Source organism: Pelmatolapia mariae, linkage group LG7 (assembly GCF_036321145.2).
Source record: "Pelmatolapia mariae isolate MD_Pm_ZW linkage group LG7, Pm_UMD_F_2, whole genome shotgun sequence".
Classification (NCBI taxonomy): Eukaryota; Metazoa; Chordata; class Actinopteri; order Cichliformes; family Cichlidae; genus Pelmatolapia; species Pelmatolapia mariae.
The window spans coordinates 31,728,441-31,747,680 of NC_086233.1; positions in this window are offsets into that span (position 1 = coordinate 31,728,441).

Genomic DNA, 19,240 nt, shown 5'->3' on the forward strand with positions numbered 1-19,240 from the left:
TAAGCCTGCAGTCTTTTATCTTCGGAGTACTTTGAAGCATGACAAAGGGATCATGTGCTACTGTTTACTAAGTAGAAACACCTCTAACACAGTGTGATGTGTTCTGTTTTATCTTCCCAAAACGCAAAAGGCAGGTGAAAAGAGAAGAGCACATGACAAAGTAGTCATTAGAGCATTAAGGATATTAGGTATTGAGTGGAAAAGAACACATTAAGCTAATGGATGAAGCTGCTCTTAAACCCCCACAGTCCCCAAACTCCATCTACAACCTTTGCTAATGTATCATCCATCCATACAAGGTGCAAAGTGCATTTTGAACAAGAACACTCTCCTGAACAAGTCAGAGATATACAGAAGGTTCATATCAGCAAGGAACTGAAGCAATACTGGAAAAAGAAATTATCAGTATATCATGGCATGCCATCATTGAGTAACATGAAATAATATGCAGTACTAGTAAGTCAAATAATAAATATTTTTTAAATGGATCACACAGATCACATCAAAACATACACAGGAAATTATTAAACCACTCCTGCAGCATAACACATTTCCTGGCTTTTTGATCTGTTTGTGACTCACATACTGACCATTACATCTGAGGCATAGAGCCAAGCAAGATTTATTTATTTATTCTATGAATAGAAGATGATAGCACAAAGGAATGTATTCATATTTCGCTTTTGGTTTATAAAAAAATATAGCAACAAGGTTATTTTTGGATAAAATAAAATGTAATTTTTGCTTCAGATTTAATATTGTTATATCCAAATAGAGGGCTATTAAAGAATACTTACAATGACCATAAAACCACACATTTTTTCACAGTCTTGGAAACAGCGTGTTGCAAAAGTGTTTCAGAGCAGAGCTTTTGTCTATAGTGCTGCATTTTAAGCCTGCAGCTGCAATTGCTCAGTAAATAAATAAACAGAACTTTCCTATAAGCTAAAGGCAGATAATCCTCCCTCTCAGTAATGACAGGGAGAAAAGCAGCATCATGACACATCAGAGCTGAAGCGTGCAGCAGAGGCTTTCTGTAACAGCATGCTCAGTTTTGGCGACATACCCACAGCGAATGTACAGGTGGATTCACCTTGATTCAGGGTCAGCTGAGAGTTGGCTGTGGGAACATACAGTATACTCCACAGAAGCAGTTTCAATGAGAAGTTTTACCATGAAACTCAATTTGTGGGTATTTGAAAGGCTGGATTTTGTGAGTTTTCTGTTTAGCTCATTTTTGCGCCACCTTCTTACTTCCAAAAACTGTTTTCTTCTCCCAGTTGTGAACTTGTTTAGGCAGCATTTTTCAAAAGGATAACAGCCACAGTGACATACTGAAACACACTTTGAATCAATGATAATGCTCATCAGCTTTTAAAGATGGCAGCGACATATATGTCTCATGGTTTTTATGCGAATAATCAGCCATCACCCAACTGGACAGAACCACAAAAGGCTGCTTCAGCTGCCCACTGTGGCATCCCTTTTGTCAGCCTTCCAAAAGCACTTTCCTCATCCAGCTGGCATGTTGTCAGGCTTATTGGCTTTTAGAGTGATGTTCACTTCCTAAGAGCAACTGAATACCTTACACTTAAGAGTCAAAGGTTTCAGGGGCAGACAACTGTAAGACACTTTCTCTCTTATCACACATCCATCGTGAGGAAAAAATGGATACTTATGCAGTCGCTTATTTCTTCCTACCTCATTAAAGTGCCCTTGAGAAGTCATGACAGAGTGTTCGCCGAGTTGATCTTAGTCTCGAAAGGACTGTAATCAAAATAAAGTCCAGTCATTGGGGAATGGAGCCAACATGGCCAGGAGTGGTCTGTCACATTCATACTATTACTGCAGCTGTAGGCAGTCGACCGGCAACACAGACAGATGCGAGAGCAGCACAACATGGTGGAGGCTCTCTCGCCTCAGCCACTTATTTTCAGATGAAGGAAGATCAATAGAGTTAGTGAGATTTTACTGAGCAAGAAGAAGAAAGATCATTTGCACCAAGAGCACCCAGGACTATGTATTTCCCCCTTTCTGTCAGTCTATTTTGTTTTTCATTTGGAAAACAGCAAGACCCATTAGTTTTCCCCCTGAGCCATAGAAAGCATTTCACTCTTTTACTATATTTAATGCTGTGATAACAATTACTAAAGCTGCAGAATGAGCTTTTAAAAAATATATTTTTAAGTCAATATTTATCTGATCTAAAATACACAACATGAAATATATTTGTGAATGTATTATTTTTAAAAAAAATAATTGTAAAAATATTATGTTATGATAGAGCTTAGAATTGAACTTCAGTTTAGTGTTTTATTTTGGTCTAGTTTTATGTCTCACAGCACCAGTGAAAATATGCAACTTAATGGGACAGTGTCTAATGCTGTGCATCCTGTAGTCAGCAAAATGTTTGCTTTACTGACTTTGTTCATACAGAGAATAAATCCCATTTTATGTAATGGAGACCTTTTTAGATGCCTTCTGCTTTGCTGCTCTTGTGCTGCATCCATTTGGATGTGCACATTCCTGTTTTGGAGTGTTGCTCTCTTCTGAACAAAGCTGGATGGTGCTATTAGCCACTTATTATGGCTACCTGAACTATGCAGATAGCCTGATTACTATCACACTGAAGCACATATCTTAGTTTAGGCTTCGTGAGGTAACTGTATATATAAAAACAGACATTCTGATTGTTAACTGTTAACTCATTCTGTCCTCATTCCCATGATATCCAATAAACACCAAGCTGAAAACAATTAAAAAGCTTCATCTATAGTATAGGTCTTGATGATGTGCATTGCAGGCTTTTTTCTTCTTCTTACAAATACCATTCCATTCTTTGTGGGTTTTCTCAGCTGATACTTGATTTACCGTGGCATTTAAGAAGCCTAGTATTAGACTATACAAAGAGACACAACTACACAGCAGTAAAGGTGTCACTAATTAGTTCAGGTCAAGCAACTAAATCAGCTTCTGAAGAAGAAATATTGCAGGCAGAGGAGAGAGGACACTTTCCTAATGAGGATTTACAATGTGCGATTCTTCAGCACATACTGCACACTCATTAAAAAGGCTTAAATCTGTAGTTCATTCATTTCCATTTGTGGCTCTTTCAGATCTTTTTTTAATTGACAAAATGTGATCATTTGAATTCCATTTGATTTTCTTAATACTTGAAATGAAAATTCAGGGCCTTGGATCTGTTAGAGGATTTGACAGCAGCCAATTAAAAGAAACTTGAATGACATGAGCACATGCAGTGGGTTTTAACTTTAAATGTTGGTAATTTTGGTCAGCTTTAACAATGAAAATATAAATACGAATGAGCTGACAGACTCAAAATCCACTGGTGTGCTGCCACCTAGATTTTCTATTCATCTTTAATGTCTTATAAGTTGTCAAGGGATGTTATCTACTTGGTAGTGATCACAAGTGATCAGTATTACTTCACTCAAAAACTCAGTGGACTAGTCCCTCATTCAACTCATTGGACCAACACAATGTTCTGTGGGATAGTTCAAGGAGGTCATAGCAAAGAAAATCAGTGATGTACACTGACATTTACAGGTCAAGGATTTCTTGGGGACAACTCTCAGCAACTGTAGATTTCAGTTCAAAAATCAGTTCAAACAACTGTACAACAGCACAGTTTGCTGGGAGGTGTAGCCACTTTCCCAAGCTGTCACAGAAGAAATACGTTAGGATGGTTAGAAACAATCCAATAATGACTGTGTATGAGATATAATTGTCACTGCTTATTATCAAGTAAGACTTACATCATCAAGAACTGAGAAACTCCTGTTCAAGAAAATAGTCTCTCAAAACTCAAGTGAAAGAAAAGAAAGGCTTCTGGAGGAATGCTGGATGGCCAGATGGGCTAAAGATTGAGTTGCTACAACAACAAGAGGTATGTTTGGGTGGTTAAAGGTTAGCCATTCAACTCTAAACAAACTGTTAAGCATCTGTGGTAGCATCTTGCTCTGGGGCCTTGTTTCTTTGCTGCAGTAGAACAGAGTGAACAGAGTGGATGCAATAACCTCCACTTCAGAGGCAGATTAATTTTCCAGCATAACCTTAAACTGTCGGTTCAAACTTGGACATAATTTGTTGTTTCAGCAAGGCAGTAACCCCAAACAGATATAAAAGCTTTTTCTAAACTTTTAGAATGGCCTTTACAAAGTTTTGACCACAAACATATTGGAAATGCGTGGACTGTATTTAGAGGTTGGATCTGTGCAAACAAAGCATTATTCTGAACTATATTAACTCACTTCTTCCCTAGAATAGCAGTCAAGCATTCAACCAAAATTATGCCAGAAGCTTGCTGAATGCTACTAAAAGTCTGTGGTCAAGGTGCAACTTGCTAGAGAACATTTAAATTAGCATTAAATGATTTGAGAAAAAAATCCAAATAAATCAAAATTTGTAAAGCAAATTATTATTATTAGTAGTTATGCTGTGTGTTGTATAATCCTTCAGCACCAGAAGAAGAGCTGTTTAGAGAAATAACTGGAAGCCAAATATGCCTAAGACTTTTTTTTGTTACTGATCAGCGTGAGTTTGAACAAAACTGCACATTTGTGTTTGGATAAAGTTTTTATTTGACCATCGACTGCATTTTACTTATCTTCAGTCCTTCAGTCCAAACCTCAACATTTTCAGATAATTGTATTTGTCATGGCAAGGAAGGCAAGCTAACCTGTGAACTCTCAAGCACTCTCCCTCTACACTTGCGTTATTTACGGATACTGATTTTTTTTTCTTGTACATATAGATATAATTTCACATCACTTATTACATGTTCAAATGTTGTATTATAAAATCTTCATGGAAATCTGAGATGGTCAAGCAGAAAATGTTCTAAAAACTAATTTAAGTTAAAATGACCCTGTTATAAAATCTAAAAAGTTTAAGAATATACAAGAAACCTTGTCTAACAGAGTTCAAGCCAGAGTAGATTATCTGCTTCCATCGCACCCTATCCCTGTAGAATCCTCCTCCATCACACCAACCCTTTGCATGTGCTCCTTCACTGTATCCACAATTCTTCTCTGCGGTCTTCCTCTTCTGCTGCTTAGTAGCTCTATATCAGGGGTCTCAAACTTGCAGCCCGGGGGCCACTTGCAGCCCATGTCACCCCTACTTGCTATACTAGTCAATATACTACTTTCACGTATATTGACGTGAAAAACTATAATGCAATTTGGCCCTTGAAGTTACTTTTTTTGTTAGGGAGGATTTGTTTGTTGATGAGTGCAATGTCAAAATAAATTCATTAAAAAGCAAAAAAATATTTATAATGAAGGTGATATGAGCAGAGAGTACAAACATGTTGAGGGAATGACTGTGTTAGTTCAGTAATTTGTAAAGAAAACTATTTTCATTTGAATGCAATTTTATTCCTTCTTCTTTCTACAAAAACTAATGTGTACACGTGTGTCTGCATTTTTATTTTGTTAAATATGAACAAAATTGTAGCAAAAGTGCTGCCATGTGTCTGGCCAGAAAGAGAGTACCAGTGTGTTACTGTGCATTTGGTAGTTCAATGAAAAGTTTCAGTTAGTGAAAAGTGAAAAAAAAACTGCGTTCACATTTGCAGTTTTGTCTTGTTATAGAATATATTTGAAAAAAAAAAAAAAACCTCACTAAATTTTTGGAAGTTTTTGTGGGTGTTTTCCTGTTTGTTCTTTGTTTGTTTGTTTGTTTGTGCTACTTGAACACTAAAGTGGCCCTCACATGAGATGACAGTGCCAGCAGTGGCCCACAGCTCATTTAAGTTTGAGACCCCTGCTCTATATTCTACCTTTGTTCAATATATCCACTATTCCTCACATGCACATGTCCAAACTAGCTCAACATTCCCTCCCTAACTTTGTCCCTGAGCTGTTCCTCTGTACTCATTTCTCATCCTGCCCATTCTGGTCACTCCCACTGAAAATCTCACCATCTTCAGCTCTGCCTTTTTTGTACAACTGTCTCCAAACTGAACATCACACCAGGTTTCACTAAAACACTATAAACCTCACCTTTCACTCTTGCTGCTATTCACCTCTTAACAAATCACCCCGATATCTCCACACACCTGTACTCTCTTCTACACCTCTTTTGTACACTGGCTGATGTTTTCAATGCTTAACCCCAGGTACTTATTCACCTTCTATGCATCAGACTGCGTTGAAGAATGAAAGCAATCATACCAAATAGTGACTTTCAAGCTCAATAGAAATATGAAGAAACGAGGGCTGGATCAAAACAGTTGCACAGTACTGTATGTGTGTAAGTGCATGAATCTGCAACTGAAGTAACCCACACAATCTACTGTCATCTGAAGAAGAAATACAGACAAAAAAGGGTAGGGGAAATGCAGCTTTTTCAAAGTGATGCTACTGAGAGTTTTATTCAACTAGCTGTCTGTTTAACTTGCCTCCAAAATCCATTTTACAGCATTACACAGACAGATTACGTTGAGCTGGTGGGCAAGATGCAGTTGTGAAGCAGTTTAGGGATCAAATGAAAACTTTTCAGGATGGAGTTATGAAAAATGAAGAATACTTGCACATTCTTACCTTAAAAAGGCAGACTTGTTCTCTCACGGCCAAGATGTCATAACATCAAAATGCCATTTGTGGAAGAAAAGCCCCAAATTTACTTGGTAGTGGTAAACATTGATCACCAAAGATGTACTGCCATTATGGGAGATATTTCATGTCACAGTCAAAGGAATGTGAGAGTTTATTTATATCCATCAAGGAGTATGCTGGACTTCTAAAGTACAAAAACTGACTTTTTGTTATTGTTTTTCAATTTCAAATGATCTGGAATAGAGGGCAAAATGGTGTGCAGGTGGATTAAGTCTGGTTAGCTCCTTAAGTATATAAACTGAACAATCTTTTTATAAATCCACTCTCTTAACCTTTTGACCATCATGGATCCACACAAGCAACAGAGAGACAGGCTAAGCACAAGAAACAAGACATCCATAACAGTACACACACGATAAGTGGCAGTCCATTTCCTTTCACATTAGGGATCAGCCAAAGAGAATCTTTATTTTCCGGCTTCTCATCGTACACAACAGCATATCCGTCTTTCATCTAACCCAGTGACTCAATTATGCATGTGAGCTAAGCACGCCTTTCTTACTGAAGTACCTGAGAGCATCACGACTGATATTTTGATGTGGCGCCAAAGATGTTTGTGTATAATGGCAAAGTGACATCCTTGATTTATTTTTTCCCTTGTTTGTGGAAAGTAAGCTTTTACAACTGTCACCATGAAAATGTATGTAGTCATCTGACGTTTTGGAAAGATTTAATCTTAAAATAGATCCAATATCCTTAAAAACCATGCACATTGAGACTGAAAAGACTGGATCTGAAAGATGAGTGCTTTCAAGTATATGATGATGTTAAAAGCCTTCAAAGCCTATTTTATGAATGAGTGTCTCAAGATAAACCCCAAAATCTTCTGAAGAAGGTTGAAGAATCTAATTGATTCGATCTGTGTTTGCTTTGCAGAGAAGAGGTTTTCGGCACAAATTTGCCTACTTCACCCCAGAATGGAAGAACCCCCCCAAAAAAGTCTAAAGGATATTTTACAATGGATAGGAATGAAAGAATAAAAACACAAATCAACCAGCTGTACACATACAGAAAATCCACTAAATTTTTAGCTAGTGGGGCAGGTACAAGAATTGCTTTAATACAAGTAGCTTTTAGCCAGTGCAAGACATTTTCTTGCACCGAGTACATGTACTTGTAGTAAATTTAAATAAACTTCATTTTTAGTGCAGAGCTTTTCATAGTATTATTTTTGTGTAGACTTCATATCACAGAGGCAGTTGCTCCAGCCTGCTGTTGTCAATTTATTCACATCACCAATATGCTATTATTAACTGTCAGAACATCAGTTTTCTAAATCTATGGGCATCAAAAATACCTCTATGAAAGTTACCACTCTTTTGAACTAGCTTCAATGAGATTTTAGCGTATAGCTGTGGGGATTTACTCCCTTAAGCAGCATGGCAATTGATGTTGGGAGATGAAGCCTGGTTCAGAGTTGTTGTCCCAGTTATCCAAGATATGCTGGAGTTCCGCATAGGCAAGTTTTGTTCATTCTTTCATGAATGGCTGTTATTGTGAGCTAAATTAACATTTAAACACATGTTGTTTTTTTATGCTTTGTTTAGTCAGTATTTTTAAAACACATCTTTTCCGTTAAAGTTGGTAGAGGAAGCAGAAGGGGGTGACCATCCTATCTGTGAGGAAATTATCATTATTATTTATTTATTTTTCAGAACTGCTTTCACTCACATAGCAGACAGGTCTGGCCCTGTCAAGCTGGTACTTCTGACTGACTGGTGTCATGGCAGGGAGTATGTCAACCAGATGTGGGCCAGGTCTGGCAGTGATGGCACTGTTTATGTTCCTATTTTCCTATTTTAGTTAGAAGACCCAAATGCCATGTTGCAATACTATACTGCTATGGTAGCCAACATTTCAAATGCAGGTTTGACAGGTTTGTGAGTGTACACTTAATCCAAAACCTAGTGAGGGTTTACTCATGTTTCCCACTGGGTGGCTGTAGCTCAGGCGGTACAGCGTTACGGAAGGTTAGTGGTTCGATCCCTGGCTCCTCTAGTCTGCATATCAAGAGTGTGAATGTGTATGAATGTAGTTAGGAAGCACTCAGTTTAGAGAAAGTGGCTGAATGTGTTGTGTTGTATAGAGCACTTTGATTAATGCAGGAAAGTAGAAAAGTGCTATATAAGAATCAGTCCATTCACTGTCTGAACAGAGTTTCGTCATGTTACTTTTGCACTACTATGTTCCGGCACATGTTGTTATTACATGGCTTGATTAGGGTACACATTAGTCTGACATCTGGGGCCAGAGCTGAAACTGTTCTGGGCCAGCACAGGGCCAGCAGTGTGTCTGCAACTGGCCCGTGGCTGCACACAATTTACACATGGCCCACATACTGCAAAGAATGACGGCCCTTTGGTGGCCCAGATCAGGTTTGCCAGAGGTAATCCACACATGGGCCAGCACAGGACCAGCAATGTGTCTGCAACCTGCCTTGTGCTGGCCCGTGTGTGGGCCACCTCTGGCAAACCAGATCTGGACCAACAAAGGGCCGTCATTCTTTGCGGTATGTGGGCCATGTGTAAGCACATTGTGTGATCCGGACCATACCAATTTTGCTATGTGGGCAACTTAACATTGTAGTACTTGCCCCTTGATTGGGAATGCAGAGCAAAAGAGGGAATAAAGCCCAATCATCTGCCCAAGAACGTCTAGGGCAAACCATTGTAAGAACTCAGGGGGTCACGTATTGCCAATTATTTAGAGTCTATGTGTTACTGAATTATCTACATACATTTTCTTTTATAAATATTTATTTTGTATTGAATTTTCATTAGTGTGTGTCTTCATACTGCCTTGATACCTACCTCTCCCCTCAAATGTGGCTCTTGCAGGTACTCGCCTGAGACAGATAAGATGTATTGCTGTGTGTTTCATTCAGTCCTCCCATATGTCACTAAATACCACAACCGGGTGTTTGAATTCTACTTTATCCTCATGGCACTTTATCAAACACTGGCCATTGACATATGTAAAGTTGGAAAAATGTTAGCATGCATTATTTTTGCATGTTTTGTATTTTAACAAAGAAATTTACCTCAATTAGCAGCTCATAATATCTCAAAAATAAATACCCAACAGACTCAGATAAACATCTGAGGACTTCACTTGGCTTTGTCTAATTATTCAGTGACTTCTTTGTTAGTGGGATTGTAGCATGAGATATTTTCCCTATTAACATACCCAGTGATTTGGGCAGGCAGCTGTACCGTAATTGTGGAGGATGTGCGGAAGAAAGTAATTAGATCATTGCGACGCTGTGTTTTGCCAGCAGCTGTCTGTTTTGCATCAATTTTCCTAAATGAGTTTGTCGGGGCCCTCCTTCTTCGTCCATTCAGAAACACTATTACAATTTTATTATAATTACTTACCGAGCACTGAATTATGACACAATATTCATTCAGTAAAGTGTCATCAGTGCCCAAAGGGGCATTTTTTAAAAACTCGAATAAATAAAATTGCATTCAAATTAGGAAGAGAAAGGATGGGTGATTATTTTAACTGATGGGGTGGTTTCTTTTTGTGCCCTTTGTGGCTTCAATTAACAAACTGCCACTTAATTATTTATGTGAAAAAAAGCTTACGTTACCCACAAAATTCCTCCAAAAACATCTAATGACTCTAGTAGATGACTGTTGTTGTTTTCTGGGTGTTTGTGACACCTTGCTGATCACATTTTCTCGTGTTGTGATTCTCTTCCATCAGCTGTATCTCATATGTAATGTTTTCATTACAGGAAGGAGCCATATAAAATATTAAATTGTGCTAAAATGCTCTTTTGGGCCGATGCCATGGAATTGTAGACTGTCATTTGTACTCCAGATATTATCTACTTCTGATCACGATGACTGTCTTCTCGTGAGAGAGGTAGGGAGGTGCTTCTAATGCGCACAGCTAATGGCTTTTCCTTTCATTACTGCCTTCCTTGGAGTGCACAGAAATGAACCTTGATATATTACAAAAACTAAATACCAGAGAGAGACCTCTAAAAACTTCCAGGGGTTCTGTTCTCTGAAATTAGAAGTCTGTGGTCTCTGGTGGCTTTAGTTGTTATTCTGTTTCTGTCACTTCCTGTATGTTTAATTAACCCCACCAGCTCCTTCCTCAGCAGTCTTTGGCAGCAGAAGTGGAAACCCCTGGTAACAATACACAAAATAAATTATACAGTCACAATAAATATAATCTGTGTGTATTTCTCATTTACTTCTAAAGGGTGGCAGCATTTTTCTTTACCCTTCTTCACTCTCCCATGTCATTATTTCTGCTAACAGCCAAAAATAGACAACAATTTGTGTTTTTATTCAGGGTGAGTAAAATATCCACAATATACAAATAACAGGGCTTCTTTATAAAATTCCTCACAATGGTTCTAAGATTCTTCCATTTTAGCAGGAGCTTTCTGGGAAACCATGGGCAAGTCATCTAGCTTAATTTCTGCAAACTACAGTTTTCATTTGTTGTTTTTTTTATATTTTTTGTTGTTGTAATAGAATAACTCCTGTTCTGTATGCCAGCAATTGTTTATGAACATCCAAGAAATGAAACAAGCTCATGAAAAGAAATGGTCCTCAGAAGAGATGAGCAGTTATTTTGGCAACTGCCATCTCCGTTCCAAGTAGAATTTACCTGCAAACCAAGCCTGCTGAAACATTATGGGTCAGAAGAAACAAAAAGCCAATTCAAACCTTTGGGCAAAAGTAGCCTAGCTATTTCTATCTGCTTTATGTCAGGCTTCTGCTGAACTACTTGCTAACTCCAGATTCATATTTAGTGGGATTGCTTGAGTTGTGTTAGTTATGGTTTTAACAATTTAACTATTCCTTCAACAAAAATCTTAATGAAACACAATACATCTATATTTCAAATAATTTAGTCCTAAATTTCTAGCAAACCTTTAGGGAACACTCCATTTCATGTCTCAACATAACAATGTCCATGCACCATGGTCCATAAGGAAATTATGTGAAAGAACCCTTACATCCACACCCTGTGGAATGAATTAGGACAGACTGTGAACCAGACATTATCAACCAACATCAGTGTCTGACCCACTCGGCTAATGGGTTTGAGGATGAATGGGAACAAATCCCTGCAGCCATGGTTTCAAAATCTTTGAGAAAGACTGAAATCAAAAAGACGGAAGGATGGATCAGATTGCCCGGCTATCATGTATGGGTGTCAAGAAACCATCAATACACAATCACTGGGCTTTGCTTTGTCAGTACTGAAAGATTATGAACCATGCATGGTGTACATAATCTGGCCTTAAGTGGCTAAATGCATTCTAGCTAAAATTCAGTTCTGTTCATTTATTCATCCCTGCTTATAGACTGTGTAAGCGTGATTGGCATCCTGAGGGAAACTTTTATCTAATTATGTCTTAGCTTTGATCTGCAACCTTAATGCAACAAAAATAGATAAAGCACAACTCATTTCACTATCAAATGGTACTACTTAGCAGTTCTCATAATGCAAAACAAGACATGAATGATTATTAGACCTCTGATGCATTTTTCATCTGTCTGCTTCAGTTGTTTAAAGGAAGCTAATACTTGCTCTGCCCTTGAATCTAATTGCTGTTGTTGGAAAATGAAGTTCATTTCATTGCAAATGCTCAGACAAAATTCTGTCTACAGTTTATTTCTGCCTGAGCAACTTAGTTTTGGCTTAGTAGGATTTGGATTCTGATTGTTTTAAAACACAAATATTAGATTTATGTATTTGCTAAACAATATTTTTAATATTTAGACATTTGAAGATCAGTGTGTTGTTACTTGGATTTGAAAAGCCAGCAGTCATTCCACATCTTCTTCATCTTCTCACCAATCATCTACTTTGCAAGTCTAGAATCTTGTTAAAGCTAAATCTTCAAAATACTTGCACAAAAATATGCAGCTCCCTCATCACAGTTTGAGACAAATGAGGTAAATTCTCTTGCTGTGTTTGCAGGAGTTTCATACTGTCCTGTTTCTCCATTCAGGCCATAAATAGGCAGAAACCTGTGACACATTTAATTAAATTCAAAAGCTCAAGCTGTCAGATGTTGTGTTTGGCTCTTCCTTATTTCAGTCTTAATGGATCTTTGAGGTCCATAATGCTTCTGTGCCAAATCCACTATGTCAGCTCTAGGGAGTGATGCTAAATAATGGGGCAATGTCAAATCTGTAATAAATCTACATTGCCAGATGAAGACGTCGAATTGTCTGAGGAAAAATAATGCATGTCCAAGTCATTAGTCAACCTCAAAAATTGAGGAAATGGCCATGTGCATCCACATTTTAAATTCAATTTAGAAAAAGCTGAGATTGTGTAACACATGATGGCTAATTTGCTAAACCACAAAGTAAACAATGCTCCGTCTGTCAGAGCAAATCTTCTGATGCAGTTTGACGGGGAGGAGAAAGCACAGTGGTTTTGTTAAATCCTTCATTTACTGGGAAGGTTAGAGGAGCACAGTTGGCAGGTAGCATCTGTATAAAATAATACCAACTGTGCTCAGTCAGAATGCAAGCTGTGCACAAGTACAAGAGCTCCACAATGTGACAAAAAGCAGATGTGCTCCAGAAGTAGCGCAGCTACCAGATTAGTCTGCATTCTTCATCTCTGCTTTGTCATACTGTTCTGCAATGATGGACAGGTAGATAAGAGATTAGCATTTGGCAACACTATCGGATTTCAGTGTGAGGACGGAAATCCAATTACCACTTCTATCATATCACGCAGGGGTGTGTGAGTGCAGGAAAAGCTACTCCAGAAAAGAGAAATCCTGAAGGGAACAAACACTCAATTTACAGCAATGATATGCATTCATTATTCACATTTAAATATCAATAAAAAACATTATAGAGGATCTTCAGCTTTGAGTGAAACAAGTGCATGAGCAGGAAGCTCAGGAAAGCCTTGATCCAATTGTTTGGACATTTAATTTGATCACTCGAATGTGGATCATGTAGCAAGGAAGGAATCCGTGGGAGTGCACAGTGATTCTTAGTTGCATACCTCAGTTTCCTCCACTGAACAATCCCAAACACTGTTGCCTTGTTTGTTGCCATTATTTTAGTCATTATGTTTGAGCCCACTCACTGTAAAATGTAATATTGTGTTTAATTAAAAATATTAAATAGGCTGAACTCAATTTTTATCAATTTGTTATTAGAACTCGATTTAAATAAGTTACCAGTACTTTTTTATGCAAAAACGCTGATAAACTCAATTTATTTGAGTTGTCTTAACTTAGAAAAACTAAGTTAGCTGGAAGTTTTGCTTCTCAGTGCGGAAGGATGAAAGATGTGTTTTGAAAATGCCACGTCACTACCGTCCTCCTCCCTCGCGGATCAGTCCGCATGTTCATGGTGCCAGCATTTGTTATGGAATATGTTGAGCAAACCTGGAGAAGCGTCAGCTCAAGATGTTATTGTTGTCATTACTGTGGATCTTTACCTGATACACTGACTTGGTGAGTAAATGTTTACTCTTATTCAAACTGATTTTGTGGCTTCTCTTAGTTTAGCACCAGGTTTATAATCTTGCTAGCTAGTTAGTGTTAGCCTAGCATTGCTGCTGCCGCTGGGCTCATGTTACTTAAAAATTAACACCACAGCCTTAAAAACCTTACATAAAACTATGTCTGTGAAATTTTCTGTTGATTGTTTGAAATAAAAAAGTGAGATAAGAGCCCAGACAAAATTCTTCGGGAGATGCAGCCGTTAGGGGTGGGGTGTGGGGTGTGGGGGGTATTTTCAATCCATAGCCATAACTAACTAACTATATATATCATGTTTAACCTGAGTAGCAAAAGACCGCAGGGGGGTTGAAAATAATATGCCAGGAATTAGCTGTGCTCGCGGACTCTATCAAGCCTTGACCTCCCGGTCAGCTATCGTGCTGGTGGATAACAGAGCTCTCCGAAAACGTGGAAGCACTTTTGCAAATATGTGATATTTTGATAAATTAAGTAGATATTTGAGCATTACACAGCTACATTCTCACCTGAAAATATATTAAAAGGTTATTTTGTGATCCAGAAAGGGTAATCTGGGGAAAATGGAGGATCGCATTTGTCTGCCGCGGTTGTCGGAGCCTGTGCGCACTTGTTAGCGCGGCAATGGCGGAGGAGCGCGGCTAAAAAACTTATTACTTTTTCTGGGTCACAAAATAAACTTTTAAGATATTTTCAGGCGAGAATGTAGCTGTGTAAAGTTTAGATATCTGCTCGATTTATCAAGACATCACATATTTGCAAAAATGCTCAGACGTTTTCGGAGACGTCCATTTTTTTCATGCTTTGTGGCAGCTTTTGAATATCTGTGGCATCTATTAATGTCAAATCTAGCCTTTATTTAACAACACAAGCAAACTCTATGTTACAATGATTGCACAGCCATTAAGGATCAAATCAGTTTCTGAAAAATGTTCTGTTTTTTTCTCCCTCTGCTTGCTTCTTACTGTCTTTGAGGCTCGGGACCAGCACTCCTACTGTTGGACAGAAAGACATCAGTAAGTATTTTGGTTTTCCAATATATTAGCAACTGTCAGTGACATTTATATTAATCAGGCTGAACTTTAATCATACTTTAGATCAGCCTGTTTTACTTATTGTTTTGTTTGTGCTTTGGTTTGGGGAAGTTGTTTCTTTACTGATCTTTTCCTGTCTTCTGTTATTAGACTTGAGATATGACTGCACTATGCTGTTGCTGTGACTCCAGTTAATTCTACAAGACATGCTGTGTAAGTAAACAAACAACAACAGTTTGGTCTGCATTTCTTGAAAGATCACATCCCCCAAACTTAGTTTAGAGGGTCTACACTGTATATAGTGAAGTCTGCAAGTTTTCTAACAGCAAAATTTGTTTTGTGCCCAAATCATTTTGCACATCATTAGAATGAAAGTTAATGCCCATGTTTGCATAGCCCTTTTTAAAATGATGCTTTCATGACATTATTGTATGTTGGGTGGTGGTCAGGGCTATCCAGACTGACAATTGGGACATTGAATGTCACCTCTCCGGTGGGGAGGGAGCCTGAGATTGTCTAAATTGGAGTCTGTTCTATACCAAATGCAGAAAAAAATGTTTTAAGAAAGCAATTAAGTTCATGTTCCAAAAATATGATTGTTTGCTTGCAGGACAACAGGAGAGATGAGTCCGCCGTCACAGATGGTGTGGTCAGTGAAGATGGTCGCCTGCAGGTTCAAGCTCATTGCATCTCCAACCCACATCCACTGCCACTGTACTTAAGGGAAGTTAAAGACTTTCTTCTGCACCTACATTTGGATCACCTCGATCCATGATAGTCATTCAGGCAGTAATGCCTGGACTGGAAACAAGCCATCCTTAAAATAATACAACATTCCAGCTCCTGTGTTGGAATGAAAAACAAATGTGTTGTTTAAATTAGAGACTGCACTTGTGACAGAACAATAAATATATTTTATTTTGATTATATAAGTAATGTAAGTACAAAACAAACTTTGTTTCATTGTAAGATTATAACATGATGGCAATATAATTGTTTGTTGTTCAGCAGAACAGTGTCCAGTATGTTGGCTGTTATACTTTGTTGTGTTTAAAAATAAAAGTTGGGCTGATTTTAACATCATTACAAAAAGTGTTGTTAATTATTTTTAATCATATTCATGGTACCACAAATTGTTTTTTCATTTAGTTGAACTTGAAATGTTTGTCAGTAGGTAAACAATTAGTATTATACAGTCAGAAATATCAAGTTATTCTTAATACTGCAGACTTGCAATGTATAAGTTGTCCTAACAGTCATCTTAAGTAAGCTTTACTTAGTTTTTTTGAGGCAACAAGTTTACATATTTTTTTTGAGTTCTGGGAACTAACAAGGCTGTACAGTGTACTCAAAATGAGTAAGTTGCCCTAACTTGGTCATCTTAAGTAAACTTGATCCAATTTTTTTGAGTTCTGGGAACAAATGAGCTTGTACAGAGTACTCAAAATAAATAAGTTGTCCTAATTTAGTCATTTTTAGCTAAGCTTTACTCAATTTTTTTGAGGCAACGAGTTTCCTTAGTTTTTTTGAGTTCTGGGAACTAATTAGATTTTACAGTGCTGGACAAACATTAGATTTTTACTTTTCTATATGATTCAGCCACTTAATGATATTACAAAAATAATTTACTAGTTTGCATCATATATAGCGGTAAGATTGTACTTTACATACAACTGGTTTAACAAAATGACTAACAGTGATTGATTGTTACAAAATAGCATTGATTACCTCCTTTGGAACTAGACGCCACTTGTAGGAAGACATGGAAACTAAACTAATAATGTCACCACTGCTTCAATTAATTCCTTCTGTGCTAGGGCTGACCTCATTTGAGGCCCGTTTAATATCCAAAGATCCCAGCTGGAGAATGTTAATCACATACTCAGTGCAAACACAGGAATGCCCAGCAGAAATGGATATATGTGTAGCTGTTACCCCTTTCTTCTTCGAAAAGCAAAAACATGCATAATACTGCATTTTAGTTTTGAACTATAAATATACATGCAAGCCTTAGGGAATGCGTAAACAACTGAAATAAAACATCTGTGCTCATGTACAGTGAATGGTAGGCACATGTTTGTTTTTGTTATCTTAAAGCAATCTATTTTTTTACTACAAAAACATGCATCTTACTGATCTAATATCTGGAGCTGGCTTTGTTTTCTTTAACTAAATGTCAGACTGTTCCAGACTATTCCTGAAAGAAATCTATTCAAGTACTACATAACACCAAAGCTGACATTTGCTCCAAAACAGTCAAACAGCCAAACCCAAAAACTGTGTCCTTGATCTTTTAACTGTACGGTAGCAGGCAAATCCAATCATCGTGTCTGCTTACTGGACCTCTGTATCCATAGCATGAATTAGCACTGTATCTTTTGAACCCTTCGGACAATATCGTTACGCCAGTTTATGAAAAGTTGAGCGCAAATCATTTAGACAGCGTCTTGGTCTAGTCTGAAATATCCACCCTAAAAGATGTTAAAAATATACCATTGTTTCTTCTGGCAAATGATCAGTGAAATTTTTGCTAAGTGAGAAACTCATAAATAGTTAAATGGGAACAAGTGTTTGGTAAACATAAAAAAAGACACAAAGTGGTTGTTTTTATCCTCTTAAAATAAATTTTCTGGGACATTTTGAAAGCAGACTCATGAACTACTGCTCAGAGTAACTATTGAGACAAAATCACATCAGACATGATTGTGTTATGTAAAATCTTAACTCAACAATAAACACTGGAAAAAATTAAATGGTCTGAAATGGATTGATGAGCTGTCACACTGATCAGTTACCTAGCAACAGTGTTGGTACTGGCATTAACACGTTTAACCAAACTACACCTGGTTTCGGCTAAACGTGACAGCGGTAGGTATACAACACTGGTTTCTGACTGGAAAAGAAAGTTATCATATATAACTTATAAACTTAAAAAAGCCAATAAAACTGGCTAAACGTCATAATGCACGAAAAGGAAACAAAACAATGGATTCTATAAAGAAATAAATATATTTTTAAGGTCGTTTTATAACATTTTTCCATCTCTCTTCTAATCCACTTTGTGTTCAGATGTGAGGCTGAGTTATCTCCCAGTTAATCTGATCAGGCATCAAAATGATGCATGATCATGCATACATCGAGGAAAGCTAAATCTCATCCAAAACCTTCCCTCGAAAGGATCCCAAACCCCTTCAGTCATAATCTGTCTATAAATGTTTAGACAATGTGACTCAGAGATTTTCTTAAAAATTTCCCAAAGTAATGCAGATTCACTATTTAACATTCTGAGCTTTTAAGTGTTTTCAGGCAATGAGCAAGACTGACCTTCGTATCTCTTGTGCTCTGTGTTCTGCTTTTTATTCAGAGATGTGGTTGCATTAAAAAAGGACAAGGAGATCAAGACTCAGGCATGAATAAACATCATGGTCTGAAAGTATATAATGGTCAAAACAACAGAGGAGAAGACAGCGGTAAAGCAAAGTGATTAATGATTTCACTGACCATTTGCTCAACCTGTCTAGCTTTCCAATTTCCTTCAGTAGCCTAGATACAGTAGAGAGCAAGTTCCACTGAAGGCAGCATTAAGACATTTAAATTATTAGAGAAAGCAGGCTTCTGATTTCCATATCATTCAGTTTCATTTTATCTTTATTTGGTTCATTTAAATAACAAACCAAAAAGGTGTAGGTTGAAGCTAAAGCTTATATAAACATCTACCCCTGATACAACAATCAACATATAAGGGATATTAAATCAAGTACATCTTTAAACCTCGGAAATCATGACAAGAAAGAAATAATACACCATCCATGTTAAATCTCACTACAGACAAAACATCTTCACGCTAAACATTAGTGACAATACTGAATAGTTTTGTTGTGTTTCAGTGCGCTATACATTTTAATTATGCCACAACAATAGTTTTAAAGTTTAACCTGCATAACAGATACCATAAAAGAATAATACAGCCATTTTCTTCCACTTGTACAATTCCGGGTCAAAGATAGTTGGATCCTACCCCAACTGCCAAGGGGTGAGAGTTTTTTTGCAGGGTTATCACAGAGAGACACATCCATGGCCAA